The 23,687-nt window shown below is 39.5% G+C and overlaps 1 protein-coding gene across 2 annotated transcripts in view; it reads left to right on the top strand.

Moving 5' to 3' along the window:
- The first annotated feature begins 234 nt into the window (after positions 1-234).
- Positions 235-23,687, top strand: part of Pde4b (phosphodiesterase 4B) — a 576,426-nt gene continuing 552,973 nt past the window's right edge. For both annotated transcript variants that reach the window (XR_015687514.1, NM_001398935.2), the window contains 1 exon segment: positions 235-400. The gene's annotated coding sequence lies outside the window, so the exon portion shown is untranslated.

Genomic DNA, 23,687 nt, shown 5'->3' on the forward strand with positions numbered 1-23,687 from the left:
TTTGAGTGATGAGCCAGACTCTTTCCACCCGCCCACCCCCCCGGGGGTGGGGGCCCATCCCCCTTTCTTGTAGCCAGGAGGTGCGGAAACCCTTGATGCTGTCTGGGTGGCTGATGAACAGGGAGCTACTGACACATCGCAGGGCCAGCGAGCGGGAACGAGCGCGGGGGCGGGGGCGGCGTGTAGTGGCAGACGGCCGCAGGGATTATGAATGGGGGTGGGGGCCGGCGAGTTGAGGTTCCACCCGGGATCGTCCGCACCGGCTGATGGGCACGCAGGGCTGCGTGTAATCCTCCAGCCTCGGTGGAGGGAGGCTGCAGCGAGCGCCGGCTGGCAGTAAGGGTTCTTCTGCAAAAGTCCCCTGCGGTTGCGCGCGTGGAGTGCCGGGGAGCTCGGCCAGGTAGGAGGGAGAGGAAAGGAGCCAAAGGCGACGGGCCAGAGGCCCTGGCTGCGGGTGGCTCACAGGTGGTGGCCTCAGAGGCTGCGGCATTCAGTCAGGGGGACCAGATCTCGGATTCAGTGCGGTTCTGGAGCGAGTGGCTCCGGGGAGCAGCGGCTCAGGGCTCGGTCCGTTGTGGTCCGCCGGGGTCCGGGGGCAGGAGAGGTACCGGTGCTTCTCAGCACGGGCTGGTGACCCCGCCTGGGTAGCCTCGATATCCTGAGACCAGGCTTCAGGGCTCTCTCCTCGGACCTCCGAGGTTCGCCCACGGGGCATCCTGGCGCGGGAGCGCAGCTTGAGGTTGAGGATGCCTCTGCCTCACCTCCCTTCTCTCTGCCCCGCACCGTGGTCCCACCGACTGCGGTTTCTGGAGCTGGGCAACCGGGATGGCAGCCTAAGTGCGTTCAGATCGCCTCTGGGAACCAATCCTCCCATGGGCCCCTTCCCTTGGGTGCCCTCAGTCTTTGTCGCTCGGCCAGTGGACCTCTTGGTCAGTCGCTGGGATGCAGAGCGAGCCAAAGGATATGGCTGGGAAGAAGGATTCCCTAAGCAGAGCCCCCAAGTGGGCGGTAATGAGCTGGTGGTGCCTTGGGACCAACTGCCTAGAGTTTGCCCACTGCGGCCGCAGGATGCTCCAGCACATCTAGGTAGCTGGGTCCCCAAGCCTCTGCAGAATCTAGGCTCTGCCCAGAACTTTTGACAAGCTCTGGTGCCTGGGCTGCCTTGAGAAGCTCCAATACTGGGAAGCAGGAGGCCCGCTGCCCCTCACTTTACTTTCCTTCTTCTCTATCTCCTCTCCCGGTTCTGTTTTCCTTCTTTTACCGCCATCCATGTGCTACACTGCACATTCAAATTTGAGTCCAAGGTAGCCATCGTGTTGACCAAGTATAAAGAGGAAGGTGTGGAGGACCCAGTCAGGTGCTCATCTTCTGAATGACACAGCATGCCTGGGGTGGTGATCTTAAAGCAAGACGTGACTTTAAAAAATGTACATTTCAATGACCTTAGGTTTACATCACATGTGTGTGATCTTCCTAAACAGAAATGCATTCTGTGTATTCCTGTGTTAGAGCTTTATGAGATGTAGCTGTTCTGTGATGCACCATTCAGATGTAGCAATTTCCAGCTACAAGTTCCTGGCTATACTGTGAGAAAAGCATATTAAGTTAACAATGTGTTAAAAGAATATAAGTCCATGCATCTTTTCTAGATCATATAATTTCCTTTGCTTTTGTCAACCCCCTTGTTATGCAATAATTTTCAAGTCCCCCCTCCCAATTTGGGGATCCCAATATTTTTGTGTATTAGCTAAAGAGAAAGGACCTGGAATTTTTGTGATCATACATAGCCAAGAAGGTGAAGAAGACCGGTGATTTCATTTCAGGTAAAGCAAATTTAGTTGTGATTCCAGCTCAGGGTACCTCATTTATCTTCTGACATCCAGAAAGAAGAAATCTCTTTAATATAAACATCTGTTTTCAGTGTAAAATTGGCCTTTTCAGCTCTTCAAATCAATACTTACAGGACATATAAGGAGCTGTTCAGTTTCTATTATTGTTTGGTTTTTATACAGAATAATGCTGGTTTTTAAATTTACCCAAAAAAAAGTAAGTATTAAAGGCATTGAATTGTTGAGATAACATGATTGATGCATTCAGGATGTCTAGTAAACAGATCCATCATCTTTCTATTTCCTGATATAGTTGTGAGTTGAATAATTTTGCAACTTGTCTACTTGTATTTCCTCATTTGATTGGTTTCTCAGTTTATTTCTAGGTTGGCATATTTTGCTAAGATGAATGATTTTAAATTTCTCTAGAGGATACCTGGTCAGGTATACTTGTTTACTTTCCTAGTAGGATTGGTTTTGATTGAGGAACAAGAAATAAATCATACAACATAGTTTTATGTTCTTGGGGTCATTTCTCCAGGTAGAGACACTATTTAACAATAGCAGGTTCTGTGAGCATACATTTACATTCAGGAAAGATACTTTTGTGTTGGCTTACAATGCATTTAAAATGAAAAGCATAAAGAGTTCCAGTTTTCTGTTAGTACTTTATTTAACCTGTTTTGGCTAGAGAGCAATTAAGCAGGTTTTGATTTAGAAAGATTTATATGTTAGTAAATGTTTTTAAAAAAATAATTTCAGCATGAAACTCATTGCTCTTTCTAAGAAATCCAAGCAGCATAGTTTAAGGAAAGCTCTAAGTGGGTTGTGGATTACTAGACATGTGGTTTCCTTTGAACACTAATTGTAAGGACCTTGAGGTAGTTCGATGGACAATGTGATGTGTTGAAGCCTTCTCCTGGCAAGAACTTGCTGGTTCAGCCCCTGAGAATGTTATTAAGAGAAGATCTTCAGTGGCTGCAAAGCTTGGAGAATGATGGGGTTGGAGAGGAGCCCATTGTCCACATCCACACATACTCTCGTCTACAGTAGCCACATCTAGTAGCTAATGGGTGTGGGACTATGAAGATCACCATGTCAGCATGGCTCTAAGGAGTCCTTGTAACTCTGGAGCACCTGGTATGCATTGCAGTTTATTCACATGACCTTTTACAGAAGCTTCAATCCACATTCTTCCTCGAATTTTTATAATAGCTAAGGAAATTGCACACTAATTTAATGTCAGGTGACATGCCAAGGACTAGTCTGTGACAACGTCCCCTGTGCATGCTTATTTTACCATTTGCCCTTTGAGATGTGGTGTCACTTGGCATTGAAGGACCTTCTCTGCCCTTCTCTTCCTCCATGATTTGTCTTTCTTTCCTAACATTTGTTTGCAATTTCTGTGTACTCTTTGTTATTGATTTGGTTATTATATATCTAATTTCTATTATTAGTAACTTTAGGCTTATAGGAAGACTTCCAAAGTAATACAGTTGATCGCCATCAACCTTGGTTGCTACTGCCAACTTAAAGCAGATCAAAGCCTATTTCTGAAGACACCATACACTTCAGACCCAAGACTTTGTGTCATTGATCTGGAACTGTCTTGGAATCCTCCCCTCTTAGCACTAGCTCTCATAGTATCAGAAGGCACTCTGTAAGACACCAAGGGAGAAAGGCAATCAGTGGTCAAACCCAGCTGTAAAGCCTTTAAACCACAAGAATGACCATCCTGGCAAGATAGTCCCAGTGGTTTAATAGTGGTACTATTTGGCATAACCAACAGCTGTCTCATTTGACTTAAAGCCCAATCAACAGGAAGGAATTTATGCCTGATACTGTGAAATGCACCAACTACTCATGGCTAATGAAGTCATAGACCCTAGAGGAGAACATGTTGTCATTTTTCTAAACCAATTTAATTACTGACTGGGTGCTAACTATGTGATTTTATATTCAGAGATGTGTTGCTCTCACACTTTGTCAGATAAACTTTCCACAGCATTGACAGCTACTGCAGAGTCACACTACTTGTCAAAACTCAGAGAATAAATGACTGTGAGGTGTCCAGACACAACTGGCACATCTGTAGTAGAGCTCCATATGTCTAGGACTCCAGGGAATGTTATGCACAAGGTGGCAGAGAGATTGTAAAGATCCAGAGGACCAGGTCATCTGCTGAGAGAGAGTGAATCCCAGATAGAACAGAGAAGCTCTGACAATGGAATCTCAACAATACAGTTCCATAAACAAGACCTACAAAATGACAACCGTGTTAACGTACAGCAGCAAACCAAGATGGCACCAACTGCAAGTGTGCCTTTTCTTCTTGTCTTGACTCTATAGAAATAACCTCAGATTTCCACATAAATCTCATAAGCTTCAGAGTATGAATTTATAGTCTAGGGGTATTGAATGATTTGGGGAAGGTTAGACAGGCTTTCTGTATAGCCTTGGCTGTTCTGGGACTTGCTCTGCAGACCAGTCTGACCTCTAACTCACACAGACTCACTTGCCTCTGCCTCCTTAGTGCTGGGCTCAAAGGTGTGTGCCAGCACCAGCCAAAATCAAGTGATTCTTATTTTTGTCCTTCCCACTTGATTTCAATCTTTTCCTTATATGACAGATTAGAAAAGCCTAAACAGGCTTGTACACTATTGTTTAGCTTACATCTTTTTAAAAAAATGTTTTAGGGGGCTAGAGAGATGGCTCAGCAGTTTAGAGCACTGACTGCTCTTCCAGAGGTCCTGAGTTCAATTCCCACCAACCACATGGTGGCTCACAACCATCTGTAATGAGATCTGATGCCCTCTTCTGATGTATTTGAACACAGCTACAGTGTGTGTACTCATATATGTGAAATAAATAAATGTTTAAAAATTGTTTTAATTTTCAAAAAAAAAAGAAATGTTTTTTAGACACTATCATTGTGTTTTCTTTCTTCCTTTCCTTCTTTCTTTTCTTTTCTTCCTTTCTTTCTTTTTTTTTTTGAGACAAGGTCTCCTGTAACTTAGATTAGATTTGAATTGTGTAGCTGAGGGTAACCTTGAATGCCTGATCCTCCTACTTCTCCACTCCCAAGCTCTGAGATTATAGGTATAAGTTACTACACCCACTTACATATTTTGTCTTAGCAGATACAATAGATGAGCACATCTATTTTCTCGAACTAAATAAAGACCTCATAGTTTGGTAATCTTGATGACCCCTCATATTTCAAAATTCTTTACCAAAATAGTTCTACCATACTTTTATACTACATGTCTTTTTTATAAAATTGGGTCTTCTGACCATTTATACAGTCAATGTTTCATTGAGTTGAGTCATATCATCTGTGCTTACTGTTGCTCTATTTCTCTTTTTCCTTTGGATTTATGTTCCTCAAGATGACAAAAGTCTCTGAATATCTTTTGCTTGTTTGAAGTTGTATCTTATTTTGGTGGTTAAACAAAAGAGCATTGGGGAGGAGAATCCAGTTGTCAGTTGTTTTTCTCATTTTTCTGAAGACATGGTTTTCCAGCCACTCTTGTTGATACATTGGCTCCTGAGCTGTGTTTGAGCTGTTCTTTGTCCCTGATGCTTTCCTCTTTCATTGTGGCATGTTCACCTATGGTTTGGTTTATACTGTTTCTTCTTGAGCTTTTGAGTGCCTACTTAATCAGAGGATTCCTATTATTCTTAATAAGAATGCATAACATGTCTGAGTCTCTTTTATCCTGTGTCTACTCTATTACTGCCTGTGACATTTGTACTAGATTCATCTTGGGCCTTTTCTTTTCATCAGTTACAGCTATCACCTCTGTATTACCTTCTAAATGCAGATATTTGAAAGCTTGTTGGACAGCTGTTCAGAGGCGATCCATAGGCATTCCCATCCTTGTTGATGTCTTATCTATTAATTAACTTGCTCCTTGAACTGATTTCTTTTCTTACGGTTAGAAATGCTGTTCAATCTTTTCAGATTTGCTTGCTTCCTAGATTTTTCTACCCTCATTATGGTTTCTAATTCCACTTTATTTCTTAAAATTTGAACTGTAGTTATTTTATAAGCCCTTTAGAGTTGTTCTCTCACTTGAGCTTCTTCTGGGATTGCTTATCCAGCAATAGTATCTACTAGAACTTTGATTACTGCATGGTTTCGGCAAAGCATATTCTTTCTCCGTGGCAGGCACAAAGCTGGTATTAATTTTTTCCATTCAGTTTGTAACTACACACTAGGCTATTTCCCCACCTTTTTGCTATTATATCAGAAAGCTCTGGGTCCTCCTTAGGTCTTACACTGCAGCGGGTAGTTACTCTTTTTATGTTCAGCATGCAGACCTCGTCCCATTTTGTGGGGCAACAGTGTTAGTGACAGTCTAATCCCTAGTGGCTTACGGGCTGTCTGCTTTGCCTGGTGCATCTGGACTTTTATCTGAATTCTGCTGCAGCCTCATGATGGGCGGAGGGATCTTCCCCAGCACAGGTAAGGGAAGATATTGGTACTAGACTGTAGGGATAGAGAATGTTCCCTGCCCTGGAGCTTGTTGTGACAGGATTTTTATGTCTGTGCTGTAAGGCTACCTACTGTTTTTAGCTAGAGTCTAGTTAGACGTAAAAATGACAAATCTCCCTTGCCTTCTATAGGTAGGTTAGGGTCAGGAGTTTTTACCCCAGCGTGTCCTATTGCTGTATCATTCCTATGGTTACAGGCCATCAGCTAGTCCACCAGCCTCTTCCCACTGTTCTGAGCCTCTGTTGAATGGCTATGGCATTATTTCCAGGATTTACAGTAGTGTAAATCACTACAGAGAGGCAGGGGTAGATGAACATGCACTGTCATGTATACACCGGACTATGTGCTTTTTAAACCCGCTGAGGCTTAAATCCTCAGCCACATTATCCATTAATGTAATTGAAAATACTAGTTCGGCTGCATTTCCCTGTGTCACATGTTTGTTGTAGTGACATAAGCTGAACCTTGGTCTAAAGTTCTTATTTAAGTTAATTCATAATGTTGAATTGGAGATTGAAGTATGAAGCCACATCTTAACGCTGAAATCCTAGACAAAAATCTGCGCATGGTATTTTCTCTGAAATGTTTTTCTCCATGTTATCTTTAAGCATTTTAAAAAATATTAGCATGTTTAATCTTTTGACACCCCTGTGGGAAGTGCTAAAAGAACCCTTTATCAATGGACATTCCCCCCCCCAATGGACATTTTAAATCTTAGAAAAATATTCTTTGCATAAATACTTTCTGATATCAAAAGGTTTAAAGAAAAGATTCCTGGTTCATATTATAAGGCTGGCTCACAGAATCATAGCATTTTTTTTAGAGCTAAAACTGATCTCAGAAGTCAACTATTGTTTTACACCCTAGAAAATGGAGACCTTGAGATGCCATAAGGGATCTGAGTGGCTTCAGTTCACTAGCAACTGGGTTTGTTTATTCTGAGCTTTTACTGTTTTTCTAACATTGCGATTTCTTCAATAAGAGCAGCCTTCTTTAGAGGAGATACTAAACATTTATACAGAGGTGTGATTTCCTAGTCCCCCTTGTTGATGAGAAAGCACACTTCAGAACATGGTGTTTCTTAATAGTTATAGGCATATTTTGAAATATGCAAACATGTGGGCCTATTATCTAACATATAACCTAAGCTCGCATCTAATATGAGGATGGATGAATTCCTAGAGAAGACTCTTAGATACAGGCTTTTGTCATCCTCATGTGTTAACTCTTCATTGTCTTTGCTGGGAAGGATGACTTAAGTTTAATAGTTTATTTTCAGTATTATAGTCACTCCTGCTGGCCTGAGGACAATGGCGATTGCCCTAAACATACTGGATTGGAACACTGGCCTGAGGGCAGTGACAACTGCCCCGAGAATACTGCACTGGCACAACTGAATTGTTACACTGAGCACTGAAGGGTATGTTTTCCTGGCAGGTCCTTGAGAACCAGTGGTGAGAAAGATGATGTGGGACTAACAGATGTTCAAGCAGACTGACAGTAGAAAACACAAACAGGCAACTCAACCCATAGTGCTTGTTTGCTTGTTTTCTCTTCCCCTGTATGCACAGAATTCACACACACACACACACACACACACACACACACACACACACACACACACGCACGCACGCACGCACGCACGGGAAGACTCCTTGGATAGGTTCTTTCATTAGCTCCTGTTGGCTGCCACCCTCTCACTGCACAGAAATGAGTGTCCCACTCAGACTGTTCCTTAGTATATCAAATGTTAGTAACGAAGAAGCATAGAGTGGTGTTGCTATATTTATTGGAAGATTTTCCAAGGGAGGAAAGAAAACCCCATCTGTGTCTTCCTTCCATCATATATCCAGGTAATTACAACACAGAAGAATAATTGTTTCTGAATTCAGAGATTAGCAACTAAGACCAGTAATTGTTAGATTACTTCTAAAGAGACTACCTGTCCATGCTTAAAGGACATGCTTGCTGACCAGGGAAGACTGGTTTTGTAGTCTCGTGATTTGTACTAGAGTGAAAAATTTAATGACAAAAAATGGAAGATTGTCTAAAAAGGAAATCATAAAGTGAAGCCCTCCTACTACAACCGTTCACTTTTCCAAATACTTTAGAGACTAAAATTTTGAAGGTGACCCTAAGAGACAACTAAGAACTTGAGGTCTGGAGTTCATTGTTGAAATGCTAGTGGTCACCCACAATTGTGGAACCAGGGAACATGGCATGACCAGATTATATGGCTCTCTAGGGGCCTTTTGGGGTTATGATTCAGCTAAACTCCACATTCATGGACATTATTTGACAAACCACTAAGGGAGTCTTGAAATAGACTGTGTAATTAAGTATTTTATTCATGAGAAAATTATCAGGAAAATTATTTTTAAGTTCTGAGATTACCACATTTTTTTGTGATCCTTAGTTTTCAGTTATAAGAGATGTATGAGTATACCTTCCCAACAACATATTGAACCATTTGGGGGAGAAATATTTAGTGCTAACCATGATAATGGCAATGGTGATGATACTTAAGTAGATGGCATTAGATTGAACTGGTTTGGAAGTGTGGATGTTAGTGTAGATAGAGTCATTTGCATTTATTCAATCAATTTCTCTTTTATCTTTTTCTACTATGAAGTTTGAAAGATAGATAGCGTTATTCAACTTTCCAGTCTCTCTTGAAGCTAGGCATGGCTCTAATGACAAAGATTAGATGGTTTGAACAAAGGCAGACATCTCAAGCCTCCAGATATTCTAGACCTTTACTTTTCTCCATTAAGCATTGATGACTTGTTTTGATTGATGAGCAGCATTCTTATAACCACTAGACATAGATCCATATGCCTAGAATGATGGAGAAAAATGAATGACCCTTACATCTGAGGTGATGTCTTAGAGATACGTCAGCCCAGCCTTGTCCGCCTCCAGACATAATTATCCAAGAGAAAAACCAAACCTCTTAATGGTTTAACTTACTATTCATCAAGTTTTCTAGTCCTCCCAGCCAAACGCATTCCCAGCTGGATGTATAAATTGAGACTTTACATTTTATATTTCTGAAGAGTAAAATTAATGTCTACAGACCTTCATAATTTCCAATCTTAAATTGTAAAATTCAACTAATTTGTATAAATATTCCAATCTTGAAGATGTTTAGCTGTGAAAATGTTGGATAATTTGTAAATTTTACATTCCATTGCCTATAGTGAAAAGGAAAACGTGAAAATCTAAGAGTTTTTGTTTTGTATCACAAAGAAGAGATTTCATACTTCATTCAATGGGTAAAGCTTTAAGAGGGAAACTCTATTTCTGTAAGTCACACCTCCTACTTAACTTTAACTTTGGTAAGATGCAGATACAGCTGGAGAATACCAATGAGCCTTGAAAAAAATGTGTTCCCCATTTGGATTAAGAAAAATGTATAGCAGGGTTGGTTGTCCTCTTTATCAGTTAATGTACATCTCCTTCTGACTTTCCCCTTTCACCAAACCAAGAAATACTGTAGCAGTGGTTGTAGTGGCTCATTAAAAGTTACAGAAGAGTGTCCATTTGTAGGAGGTGGCAAAGGAAGGACAATTTTTTTTTCTGTAATTGATGCCACATGCAAGTATGGTATTCTGAGGAATAAGACACTGCCCATGTTATTTATAATTTATTTGTGAAGCACTGCCTTTTGTTGTTCAGATTTATATCTGTGGATTTTGAGTTGTTTTTAATATGTATGATTAATACTCAAGATATCCAAGACCAGATCCTTACTTTAAAAAGAACAAAATTCACTTAATCCAGGTGAGTTTACCATGCTATTCACATGTAGAGTATTGGTGAAAATATCCCAATAATTGATAGTTTAATTTCCGATTAATGTAGGCGTTCTAGATAGGAGCTGTTTCATCACATTAAGAAATGTAATAGAGGTTTTTGGTTATTTTTTTTCCCATTAGAATGGGGTGAGACAACAATTCTCATCATGCTTCAGCAGGCTATTACAAATGAAATGGATGTGAAGTGCATTTATTTGCTCTGCAGGATGTTACATAAATTCTATAAATAGCAATATAGATGTGTAAACAAGATGATGGGTGATAATTTCCAAATGTGAGTGTCATAATTAGGGATTTTGGGTAAGGTCCTCACTGTGGGGTTTTCTAAGGTGAGTTATATAACAAAGCATTGGAGTTTTTGAAGGTAAAGTTCATTGTGAAGGGAAGAGAATGATGCTTTATTAAATATCCAATATTGCAATAGATTGGTCCAGATGTTAGAAATATTTTTGGTTTCTTAAATAGTAAATGAGAAAACACTTCTCTGACATTCTCTGAATATCAATTCTAGTGCCAGACATTTAATATTAAGCCTAACATAGAACTTCCAGTAGTCGTATCAATTATTTTGTGTGATGGGACATCTTTAAAGGAAAAAAATCTATTTTTAATGATATGTATGTATGTATGTATGTATGTATGTATGTATATGTATATGTATATCTGAGTTTCTATACATAAATGAAGGTTCCCACACAGGCCACAAGAGGGGATTACATCCCCTGCAGCTAGAGTTACAGGCAGTTGTGAGCTCCCTGAAGTGGATTCATGGAACTGAACTTGAATCTTTTGTTAAGACCAGTATATGCTCTTAACCACAGAGTCAACTCTTCAGTTCTAAATAAAGCATCCTTTAAATCCACTAGACACTCAAGATTTAAAGGTTACTTGACCATCAAGGTCATGATAGAACTTGAACCTCTATGGCAGAATACTGCCTCTTCCTAAAGTCAGGTTTTGGATGATGAACATTTAGCCATACAGTTGACATGTCAAAGTAGCCAGCAGGTAGGAATATGGAAGTGATACTGTTTTCTGTGTTTTATTGTCTTGAGCAATGTATTGAAAATAAATGTTTGGGTATGGTTTCATGAGTGGTAGATGCTAGAGATAGTAGCTAAAATTAGAGAAAGCTGCTCAGTTAGTGACAGCTAATTACATACTTTGTAAGTGTGATTACTCTGTTCATTGTGCATCTTTGTATGCATGTGTGTGTGCATGTATGTGTAACAGTGTATGTGTACACATGCCTACACATGTATGTGGAGGTCAGAGGACAATTTCAGCGGTTGGAACTAGTCTTCCACCTTGAGGCGTGGTCTATTTGTTGTTGCTGCTACATATGCCAAGTCAGCAACAATTCTGCTTCTATTTCCCATTTGGCCTTCGAGGCACTGTGTTTCTTGGTATGTGCTAATGTGTGAGATTTATGTGAATTCTGGGATTCAGATCCAGGTCCTCGAGCTTATGTGGCAAACACTTTGCATACATATCATCTCCTTGGCTTTGATCTCCTTCTGTATTTCCTTTCGTCCTTGCAAAGTATTGCTTAATTTCCTTGATTGCCTTATGAAAATCAAGAGGAAAGTCAAATTCAGTGAGGTGTTTTGAATAGGGAGAAATGTACCTTAGCCTACCTAGCACCATCATTCATGGTAGCAGCTCTAAGTAGACAAGATAAGAGCAAGATAAAAGTGAGGGATGGAGAACTGGGTCTGCCAAATTGCAACAGAAGTCATGCTGCCAGTTTTTACATGGCGTCATTATACCTACTATGTACCACAGAAATCTTTTTTTCTTAGTCATATAACAGTATAGAATAGCTCATAATGGGTCAGATGAGGGGCGTGGAAGCCCTGGGTTGCCGTTTTTCTCTCAATGGGGCCAATGTGCTTTACTTCTTGTAGTCGGTTGGAGTTTTGAATTAGAGTAGAAGTGCTTCTAGCTTCAGTACATGGGTTCTGCAGTTAGCATGCTCGACTGTAGTCAGGGCAGGAGTAATGACACAATGCGATAGTTTATTCCTGAATGAGGCATACATTCCTACCTCTTAAATCTCATTGTTTCATTCTTTAGACCTCTCAGTCTTATGATGAAACTCCACTGGAAAGGGTGGTTAGGAGTTTTTGTCTGGCTATGACTAGAGAAGACACAATGGGTTTGGTGGGCATCAAAACTTTGTTCAGGATAGCCATGGTATAGATTTTACAACCTCTTTCTGAAGTCATAGTTCTTCCTTCATCATTTCTGTACCTTTCCCTTTCTTGGTTTAACTCCTCTATTGTTGAACAGTACCCAATTTAAATTTGTATAAGAAAGAATGTGTTTAGGGTAGAACTTTTGAAACGTTTAATATCTAAAATTGTCTTCCTTTGGTTTTATGTATGATAAATAGCTTTTCTGGATAGAATTTTAGAGAGTCACTTACTTCTGAATTTTGAAGGCTTATATGTCTTTGTAGCCACTGATAATTTTCTACTGTGTAAAATCTCGATCTTCTAAATGTGATGTTTTAAAGTTGAAATGCTTAATATTATCATATTACCAAACGAAAGCAGTGTGCTTTGGGATGGGTCATTTCTTGATGGCTAGGGGTGGCTTTAGTTGTCCCTCAGCTATGGGAATTTTTAATGCACTGGCAATTGTATCAGTTCTCAAGTGAATCCTTCCCGCAACTTAGCATTTCAAATCAGAAAAATAGAATTCAGTGTAATACCCTTGTGTCTTCAATAACCAAATGGTAGTCAGGACTTGATTATGAAATATAGGCATCTGAAAGGGAAAAAAGGACTAGCAGTAAAAACTCTCTGAGTGAATGAAATGTTGTGAAGTGTTTCTGTTGTTTTCTGTTTCTAGGGCTTCAGTGACTAAGTCTCATTTGATCTAATCTTCTTTAACTCTCAGATGCACCATTATTTAACGTATTATTAAGACCACATCACCAAAGAGCTGTAATGTTTTCATGCCATTTGGAAAATTTTATTTTTATTGATAGAAATTTTTAAAACCTAAATATTAACTATCTCGTACATATGTATGTTTCCTGTGAGTATATAAAGGACACAGCAAAGCAAATCAGATGAGTTATTATTATTCAAATGTACTCATTCAGAGTTTTAAAATTCACATGCAGAATCCATCTCCTCTCAATCTCAAGCCATTCATACATGTGGTTATTTATGCTGAATCACTTTATATGCCAGCAAAAGTTCCAGTCCTGAAAAGACCCTTAGCTCTTACATTGATCAGACTTGCTTTATGGTGTCTGCTTGGGACATGTCGCTAGATATTCCTGCTTCCCCTGCTCCTGTTCCTTCTGCACATGGATATGACTTCTAGTTGTAAAATCACATTCTATTACTGTCTTTTAGGTCTTCATCTAGCCTAACCAGTATCCAGTCTGCAAGGCTTAATGGGTGTGTAAGCCAGACTATGCCTCTGCTGTCTGTTTATTCACAGGCTTACATGCTATTTGCAGATGTGCCCTGGCTTTTTAGAGTTATAATATATTGAAACTGTACATGCATTTAGAACCAAGATTATCTTTTAAAAATGAAGTTTCTCACTCTTTTACTATAGACCTTAATTCAAAGACAAAGAATCATTTGAATTTTCTCACAGCAAAATATAAATGGTAGGAGTTCCTGGGATCCCTCTAAAGCCATGTGTGTGTGACAGGAGATGCTAGAGTTGTGCATGTGAGACAGGAAATACTAGAGCCCTGCATGTGTGATAGGAAATGCACTCCTGCTGGGGGATGATGAAAACATGAAGAGAAGATGGATTTTTTTGACTGAGTCTTCCCTTGTCAGGAACCTCAGAGAACTGTGCCTGGAAACAGTGGGAATATTTTTATAGCTGTTCCTCTGGATAGACTCCCAGTGATATCATACATGTAGCTCCAAAACTTGAGTTTTCATTCAAAATTGATTACAAATATAGCTTTGTAGTAATTCTGTGAAGGATCATACAATGTTTTATTTAGCTCATCCTCTGATGATAGCTACTCCCACTGTTTCTGTGTTTAATTTCTGCAGTTTTCTAATGCCTTAATAAGTATCCAAACACCAATGGTTCTGACTACAGAGTTAAGAACTACACAAATTGTAAAAAAAAATTTTGACACCGAATTTTATTTCAGAAAGTCTATACTAATTTATTTTCATCGAGACTCTTTCTGAGTGATCATTTCCTTACATTCTGCTAATCCTAGTTTTTCTGTCTTTGGTCAATTTGAGGAGATGCAAATAATCTCTTGGCTGTTTTCAGCTTATTTTTGTTGGGCTTTGGGAGTGTGAAATTGTTCTTAATTTGATGTGTCATCTCTGGGATGAGATCCTGCCCAAGGACAAAGAGTGTGAAAAGTGTGGCTTCGAATGGCATGTTGGTTGGTGGCAGTGGCCAGCATCTGGTTGACAGGGAGATGAGTAGTTACAGCTTTGAGGTCCAAGGAAAGCTTGGAACCTCTGTGGCTTATACACTTTAGTTCTACAGATATCCCAAGTGTCTGGATGCCTTCCAGCATTGTACATACTATTACTTTGATCATTGCATCTGTACTGAGATAGAGCATAGCTTCTAGAAAGAATGATCCTCACCTGATTGGTAGAGTCTGTGGCCTTCCGGGAAGCAAACAGAGGATTAACTGTTCTTTGTGTCAGGAAAGATCAGAGGAAGGACCTTCTAAGTCTAAAGAAGACTGTACATATCTGAAGATGCATGGCTAGGGGCATAAAGAGGAAACTATGTAATTGCCCTCATAGGGAAGGATCAGAAGGACACACTTGAAAAGTGGACCACAGTAACATTGTGAAATGAGTGTACTTGGAATGTGAACTTAGAAGGTGTGTTCTTTACTATGACAATGGTCAGGATCCTCTGGAATCTCTCAGATCTTGGCTCAGTAGAAGGAAAATTATCAGAAACAGAAGGGGGCAATGTGGATAGTTCTCCTTCTGGTTTCTGCATGCATTTGATGGGTTGATTTTACATGTGGCTGATAAAGGGGTAGAACCTTTTCAACTGTGGCTGATTTGTATAGGAGAAAAAAATGTAAGAAGTGACATTTTTTTGACAGATAGCTCAGGCCTTTAGTACATGTATAGGTCATGACAGAAAGAAAAATTGTTTTCTGATTATGCCATGTGGTGTGTGGGTATGCATTTGGCATGTAGAAATACAAAATGAATTCAGAAAGTGCAGCAGACACCCTATATGTTTGCCATAAGATTATCTACTGTGCCAAATTATATAAATATGTCATGGAGAAGAGAAATAAACACACTAATTAAGCCATCAGAGTAGCAAAGTTACGTGTGGTAGACTATATTAACTTGAGTTGTAAAAATGCACACACATACAAAGCCTAAACCCTATATACATTTGATGAGAAGGGATTTTAAGTACAAAACAGGGTATTGTAGCTACATTAGTAGCTTGGGGTTGGATGGTTTCTAATTATTTTCATTGAAATTTAAGCAGTATTTTCTGAAGCACAATTCATTATAATCTTAGGTATAATCTATCTTGTGCAGGCAGTCATTTTCTAAATGAGTAACTTCTTTGCTATTCCTGCCTGATAAACCATCTTTTTTGGAGATGGTTATAAAATTATCAACAATCATTCTTCTGGACTGCAGGGTAAATACCCTCTGATAAGCCACGGTGTGTACTCTACTCATTTGTGAATCGTTACTGCTGTGGAACATTTTGGTGTTCATAAAGTGCATTTAAAATTGTATCTCAAGAATTCAATTTTTCTTCTTTGAGTAACTGCAGCCAAGGGCTGTACTCTCATTCAGTCTAGATAAGTCATCGTGACATCCCTGGGCCAGCAGAAGGATGCTTGATAAAAGCTGGAAACGGGTGGGAAGGAAGTGATGTAGATAACCTCCTTTACAAATGCAGTGGCAGGGCTTCACCAAGGTATATTAATAGACTTCGGAGTATTCCAGAACTCCTAAGTCCACACTTTCTGCTCTAACAAAGGCAACCTGCAGGACTTATTTTTAACCTCTATAAAGACTCAGCATTTTTACCACTGGATATTATGTAAATAATACTTACTGGGCACCCTCCACGTGTCAGCCAAGTTACTAATGCTTTAAAAAGCCTTCATGCAAAATTCCTATTATAACCCTGTTATGAAAACATCATTGTACTCATTTTGAAGATGCCAGCCATTGAGGGTTAGTCAAGTTATTTGCATGAGTTTATAAAGTCTACTTTTCAAGTCTTTGCTTAAGACTCAATATTTTTTTTAAAAACTATGATGTCTATATGTCATAGACACATAAGTAATTTTATATAATCTTTACCATAAAAGGATGAGCAGATATATTTAGTTTTGCTATAAAGTTAAGGAGTCAAAGAAAATGGTTTGGCTCCACATGATACTGGAATTAAAACTTAGGTTCATTTCTCTTCAAAGCCTGGATTTTTTTTATTTTGACTTCAAATATTATCTTTTTTTTCTTTTTCCATTTTTTTTATTAACTTGAGTATTTCTTATTTACATTTTGGTTGTTATTCCCCTTCCCGGTTTCCAGGCAAACATCCCCCTAATCCCTCCCCCTCCCCTTCTTTATGGGTGTTTCCCTCCCCACCCTCCCCCCATTGCCGCCCTCCCCCCAACAATCACGTTCACTGGGGGTTCAGTCTTAGCAGGACCAAGGGCTTCCCCTTACACTGGTGATCTTACTAGGATATTCAATGCTACCTATGAGGTCAGAGTCCAGGGTCAGTCCATGTATAGTCTTTAGGTAGTGGCTTAGTCCCTGGAAGCTCTGGTTGCTTGGCATTGTTGTTCATAAGGGGTTTCGAGCCCCTTCAAGCTCTTCCAGTTCTTTCTCTGATTCCTTCAACAGGGGTCCTGTTCTCAGTTCACGTGGATATTTTTTTTAACTCTACTGGCTTGCAAAACTTCTCAAAATATATTTTAAATAATTATTTTTAAGTGTTTTCTATTTTACTGTATTGCTACTTAAGTATATAAGTATAGTTTGGAAAATTATTGTGTTCTGTTGACGGTATCTTGTCTTCCAAAAGAATCTGAGTTTTGGAGCACTAGGCATGTAGCCTTCTCTTATTTCTTTTCCTCCAAGGGTAACTAGAAAAGTACTTAGGATCCAGCAGTGTTTTAACAGACACTCATTAGACAAATAACATACTTTATGTAGGTCATGGTTAAGACTCTCTTATATAAAATGTAGTTTAGTGTGGTGATTAAAAACATGGGCTTTGTGATTAGACATATAGGGTTACACCTCATCCTTGCCATTTATTGCTTCATGTTATAGGGTCTTGGGGTCTTGGAAAAGTTTTTGATCTCTTTTAGCATTGCCTTTTCATCTATTTGGGACTAATAATCCCTCTTGTGGATTATGTTAGGAAGTCACAGTGACTATTCATAACTCATCCAGCATAGCATGACTTAGGGCTAAAAATTTAAGAAGCTATAGATCCCAGAAATGCAAATTATATTTATATTAATGGTAATAAATTGTATTAATGGTAATATGATGGTTTAGATTTCTCCTTATTGATTATTGCATACACCCTGATTATACTCAAGCTAGGGATTCTTTTTTTGTTTACCCGATGTAAACTAAACGCTGCCATATTGGTAAGAGTAAATTTCAAAACTTCATAAAACTGACCAAATACACAGGCATAAGGAAACCAAGCAGAAAAACAAAGCTAGATGGAAACCACGGGCCATCGTCCTGACAGAGATAATGCGGGAACCACTTAGGCTTCTATGAGAAATTAAGTCATGGATTTTATTCTCTAAAACAATGCTTAGTGCTTTTCCTGGCTCTACAGACCTTGCCCTTTGGCCTCAGTGGCAGGGAGCTGCCTCCTCCCTTGTCTCAGCTCTCAGCCGTCTGCTGTTTTGGCATCATCTGCTTCCTTCCGCAGGTCTGACCTTTTGCTGTGTTTCCTCTGACTCATTTTTGGGTTTTGCTCTTGGCTTTCAGTTTCTGTTCTGGGAATTTCTCTGCTAGATTCCTGGGTGCCTTTCAAATCATTGTTGTCATGACTTGATTTTTTTTCCATTCCTTCAGGGATAACACCATGTCTTGCCACACCTGAGTTGAATTAATTGCTAGTGGATGACATTTGTCAGCTTCTGCTGTTTCCCTGGTCTTGGGCCAAATTGAGCAGATCTCTTCTGAACCTCTGTGGCTGTAGTCAAGTAGATTTTAACCATGTGCTTAGTGCCAAGGACAGTAAAATGCCAGGGTAACTTTGAGGACTTTTCTGTTTTAAGTGTCTCAAAAATTTTCCACATTTTAGGGCATGCTTGGATTTCTTAGCATCTTGTGAAACACTGTGTGGAGAGATATACTTGTTGGAATTCTCTATTCTAAAGTCTCTCATGGAAACAGCACAGTCAAAAACAGCAGTTCCTCTCTGTCACTTCCATTTGCCTACCAGGTACTTTATGAAGGTCCCAGACAATCTAGTTGACAGAGAAACAAGAAACAATTTGGATAAGTATAAGGAAAAGGATGCTGACATTTCTGAGGAGACTGGACAGGCAGTACCTAAGGAAGGCTAGAGAGACAACAGGTGTGTGAGCAAGTAGGAACAGGGAGAGAAAAGACTGTGACAGGAATCATGAGTGACATGCTGAGCTTTTGGAGTCCTGGTTACTGTGGTAGTTTCACATTGCTGTGATGAAATACCTGAGACGGTTAACTTATAAAGAGAAAGGGGTTATTCAGCTCATGGTTCTGGAGGCCCAGGATTGGGTGACTTTATTGCTTTAGGTGTCTAGTGAAGGTGAAAGATAACAATGGTGATTTAGCCATGTCAGAGCAAAACATTCACATCACAAGCCCCCCAGCAGGGTGGTCCTACAGTTCCTCTTGAGGTTACATCCTGAGATATTGGAAAACCTCCCACTAGGCTTTTCTCCACAGAGAAGGTTCTTCTGCCTCCCAGTAGCACCATAAGAAGACCAAACCTTTAAGGCAGGGACTACTGGGAGACTTTCATTCAAACCATAGTCAACCCCAACTAAAAGGAAAGAAGAAGATGCTTACTTTGTACACTAAGGAGTATGTGATGGGTCAATCATTGGTATAAATTTGAAGTTTTGTTGGACAAATAATGTTATATTTACCTAATAAACCAATTATTGTAGATGATTGTAATTTTCACTTAGATGCAAGGTATGTAGGAAGAAATCAATGCTTTAAATACTTAAGTTCCTATTTTAGTTACTTAGGGGTTTATGTTAGTTTAGACAGAGAAATAAGGAGCAGTGGGAAGGTACAATATTGGGTAAAGGGTTGGCATTTTATGTTTTAATATGCAAAGTTAAAGATGCTTTCAACATAGAAAATGACAGCTATCTGTAAAGTACTTGGGGGTGTGATTTTTTTTTAAGTAGGTCACGAAAGGACCCGTTGTTTTCATTGTGTGTCTGTGGCAACCATAGGCAAAACAGAAGAAAAATAGTATAGACTAGTGTATTTTTTTTAAAGAAGGGTCTCCAAAGTTTAAAAGAATAGTTGCTGTGCATATTAGTATCAAGCCATTAAGGATGTATTTTCAGGAATTGTACTTTCTAAAGCAAAAGAGGGAAACTAAGAAAATCAAAGCTACTTGACAATAATGCAGGAGGAGGACATAATGTTTTGGATGACACATGCTCAGAAGTTCTACATTTTCATTGGGACAGAGCTTTAGAAAATAATGTCACCCTGCTCAGGCAGTGCTGATTGGCTGGTCTTTACTGGTGCAGTAGTATTGCAAGCGCTGGGTTTTGGAAACATTCATCAGGAGGTTAAGCCAATGAGGGAACCCTAAAGGAGGCCACGGCTTGTACTCAAAGTGCTACTCAGAGCACAGAGCCAGGTAGACAGAAGGACTGGGGCATGCTCTGGGTCCTGGACAGAAAATTCAGTCAGAATTTGACAAGGCTACGTTGCTTGCCAGAACTTTGTTTGACACAGCTGCTGGTTGATAGAAACATTGAAGATGGGTGGCTGCATCCTCTCCTTCCTGTTTAGGGCATGTTTTTCTCCAAACCCTTTTGTCCCCTCACCCGTATAGCTGAATTTATTTTTTTTAAATATCATAGCATAGATGGATATACAGTTACTGTGAAGAACAAATGAAAACAAATTTCCAAAAATGAAAGAAATTGAGGAAAAGATAAAATTTGTATTTCTAGAGCTCAAAATTATTTTGTGTGCTTTCTGTAATATTTTAAAACTCTTGATTGATGTCTTTGTAAGTACAATAAACGATACTGAAAGTCCAAAGTGATGAATTGCACACAGACATCCTCAATTGTGAACACAATAAGAGGACATGTCTATCACCCTTATGTTTTATCTCCAACAGTCTTGCTGTCTAGTTCTTCCTCCAGCCCAGTCTAGAGCCTGTTTGTAGCTTTTAGTATTTTACTAAATCAAATTATATGATGCCTACCTATGCAGTTTATTATATCAATTAATTTTTTCCTATTGATATACTTCTAGTTGTTTGTCCACTGTGGATTGTCTCTTAGACTATTCTAGGTTATTGCTTGTCCATATTTTATAGATATATATTTCGCGTGGCTTGGGGAAATGCCTTGCTACAAAATAACATGATTTTTCTAGCTAATCAAAAAGTATCATGGTGTGGGTTGGGGATTTAGCTCAGTGGGTTGGGGATTTAGCACAGTGGTAGAGCGCTTGCCTAACAAGCGCAAGGCCCTGGGTTTGGTCCTTAGTTCCGGAAAGAAAAAAAAGTACGTGGCTACCTGAAAGATATTGAATTTCCCAGAATAAATATATTCACTAATTCTTTAGTCAACATACACTTTCGAGCAAACAGGCTTTGACAGCCAAAATTAAATATTGCATGTCTGCTTTTGTAGAAATTTAATTTTTAAGAAGTATCAATTTGGAAGCTGTTTATATGATTAAATCAGAATTTCAAGTCACTGGGGAACATAATTATTTACTAAATATTTGGTCAGTTTTTAAAAGAAATGGAATGTTGTTGGCTTTGTAAAGCACAAAGAAGTACAACCAAAATTAAAAGTCAAGCTGAGACTAATGTAATACGTAGTTTAGATGGGTGCAATGTTTTGGGGAACCCTGTATTACCTTCTCAGCTTACATATCAATCTGAAATGACTCAAAAAGAAAAGTTTTTTTTAATCGTTGATTTTATTTTATATTTTAAGGTTTTTGAGAAAGTTTCACAGTACAACTTAAAGTAGCTTAGGCCTCACAGTGAAGTAAAGCTGGTGTTAGGTTCCCAGCAATGTTTTTGCCTCGACCTCCCAAGTGTTGGGGTTACAGTAAGAGTTGCTGCTCAATTAAATTGATAACCAGAGCTAACAATAATCACAGGGAAATGTTCGGTGTACTTTCTTACATTTAAGAAAAATGTGTTTACAAGTCAATGCTGACTCTTGGGAAGAAACATGGGCCAAAGACATAAAGGCAAAATAATTTTACAAACCGTACATTACTTTGTAAGAAAGACCCATTCTTAGCAGCCCTGTTTCTCCATAAGAATAGTTAGCTACTACCTTGTTTTCCTATTCTATGCTAGGTCTGACTTTTTCTCTCCTCTCTCTCCATCGCCCACTCTCCTCTCTCTCTCTCTCTCTCTCTCTCTCTCTCTCTCTCTCTCTCTCTCTCTCACACACACACACACACACACACACACACACACACACACAAACACCACAAAGGTAAGAAGGCTGGAGGATGGAGGAGAGACCGTACTGCAGGGCTCTGCTTCTTCCTTGTGGTGGCTGTTCCTTAGGACAGCCTTGTGTTCTCTTTCACAAGACTCTTAGGAGACCCACTTGTGATCAAAATGCCAGCCTGCTCTTTTGATTAGCCTAAACACTCAAAAAGCTTCTTTTTTTTTAAAAAAAAGCTCAGCATGATTTCTGTTCTCTTTGTAATGATTATTAATGCAGCATATGTGGGGCAGTAATTGTGTGAGCCTAGTTTGGGAGAAAGAGACACAGAGAGAGACAGAGACACAGAGACAGAGAGACAGAAGGAGGAGTATATTTCAGAGTATGGTGGAACATACAATGAATCATCCCAAACCTGACAGCTAGTTACTAATAGTCAGTGGCTATATGTTGATTCTGTAGAGTGATGAAACAATCATTGCTGGCAGCAAAGAGATACAACTTTTCTGCTACTCAGCTGCTTGAGTCAGAGAAGGAGGAAAGAATCAGCCCAATTGAGGAATGTGTGGAAAAGGATCCTTAAAATGTCAGTGGAGATAGATACTGTCGATGTTCTCAAAGGCAAATTATTAAATTGTATCAATAGTGATGAAACTCTTGATACGCTGTTGTAAATGGAAGGTAGAGCAGAAGGTAGTGATCAAAGGCGTCTCACAATGGATTTTTTACTAAGAACGTCAATTGCAGCACTATTTATAATGAGAAGAATGGGGAAATAGCCTTATTGTCTAATGTGAGAAAATTGTTTTACCTAGGATCAAATCTATGAAAAGCATTTCCCTCGAGTACTTTTGAATTGGAAAAATGAATACGATATTGTATAAATTCGATAAAAGCAAGGTACAATCTTTCGTGTGATTTAATCCATTTCGCAAGTAGCCTCTTGACAAAGTACATTTATGAAAAGCATCCTTCTAAAATTATAATTTCAAAAATAACTTTTTATCTAAATAAAACCAAACATACTCCCTAACTATACTGGCAAAACAGAACACTGAGTCAAGTTTTCACAAGTTGTCGACTTACGTCTGATGCCCAAAGTTACGGAAATGGATGTCTTCTGTGGAGCACCTGGCCTCAGGGTTATGTTGATATCTGCCACACAGAAGGCATCTAAAGATCCTTGCTAAACAGAAAAAAACACAGTAGAGAAAATAATTAGGGAGAGGCCAAGAGTCTCTGCAGTTATCTCATGGGACTGGTCACTCTTATCTACTTTGGAGGAGTGAGCCTTTAAGAGTAAGAGGGTGATAACTATGGATGCCTCTCCAGCAGCAGCAACTGTTTTATTTGTTTGTTTTGTTTTTAATTATTATCTCTTTATTTTTGAGTCTTTTGAGGCAGGTTTTTATTCTGTAGCATGAGCTCACCTGAAGCCCGCTCTATGGCTTAGCATGTCCAGGAACTCAAAGCAGCCCTTTTGTCTCTGCTTCCGGAGTGCTGGCCTTTCAGGCGTGAGTCTCTGTAGCTACTTTAGTCACATCCCTCTCTGATACCTCTCTTCTCTCCTTCTCTGTGTCTGTCTCTGTCTGTCTGTCTGTCTGTCTGTCTCAAAGGAAATAAGAGACAGTTTATTCTGGAGCTGTTTTGAGATCATCACCTCAGGAATGCAGATTTAGGGTTACCCTCTTTTGGACTGGTGGCATTAAAAGCTTTACATTTGGCTTAAGGTGGGAATGTAAGAATGAATGGGCTGAGCCTTGGCTGCCTCAGCGAGGACGAGGTGAATGTTAAGAGTGTGACTCGGCATGGGTGTGTGCGATTTATCCACTGCAGCTCACGGGACTGTATGGGCCTCATGTTTTTTTTCTTCCTGTGCC

Source organism: Rattus norvegicus, chromosome 5, assembly GCF_021556685.1.
Source record: "Rattus norvegicus strain SHRSP/BbbUtx chromosome 5, alternate assembly SHRSP_T2T, whole genome shotgun sequence".
Taxonomy (NCBI): domain Eukaryota; kingdom Metazoa; phylum Chordata; class Mammalia; order Rodentia; family Muridae; genus Rattus; species Rattus norvegicus.